This window comes from Buceros rhinoceros, unplaced genomic scaffold, assembly GCF_000710305.1.
Source record: "Buceros rhinoceros silvestris isolate BGI_N320 unplaced genomic scaffold, ASM71030v1 scaffold12888, whole genome shotgun sequence".
Classification (NCBI taxonomy): Eukaryota; Metazoa; Chordata; class Aves; order Bucerotiformes; family Bucerotidae; genus Buceros; species Buceros rhinoceros.
This window is the reverse complement of record NW_010425331.1, coordinates 35,229-35,659: the sequence shown is the minus strand read 5'-3', so window position 1 is coordinate 35,659 and position 431 is coordinate 35,229. Positions and strand designations below refer to the sequence as shown.

At 42.7% G+C, this 431-nt stretch overlaps 1 protein-coding gene across 1 annotated transcript in view; it reads right to left on the bottom strand.

The window, feature by feature from the left end:
- Window positions 1-431, bottom strand: part of CPS1 (carbamoyl-phosphate synthase 1, mitochondrial) — a 71,767-nt gene that overhangs the window by 36,217 nt on the left and 35,119 nt on the right. The gene's annotated exons all lie outside the window — the stretch shown is intronic.

Below are 431 nucleotides of genomic sequence, written 5' to 3'. Positions count from 1 at the left end.
AAAAGCCTACAATTTGCCCTAAACGAGCCATTCTTTCTGTTGTTGAGGATGCTCTGTCTACCTTCAGAAATGGCCAGTTTTTTGAAAAAAGCCTCTGATTTCAGAGATACATAGTAGAAACGACCTTCAGAGGCTCACACGCAAGGAAGGCTTTTCCTTCTGACAGACTCAAGTACACTTTTTTCCGTACCATTTGTGCTGCTTCTTCCATGATGAAAACGGCATGAGGAGGATAGACAGCGCAAAGCAGAGGCACCTTTTCTGATTTCACATTTGCAGTCAGAGTCTCTCAATATTTCCATATCTTCTTGTTCTCCCGGTTTGGCTTTTCAGGAGTTCTAGTTTTTGCTGTTTATTTCAAGCGTTGCTTTCCCCGGCCATCTCTGCAGCTCCACAGTTTCTTGCCCATTTTTCTTCTGATTTTTTTGTCT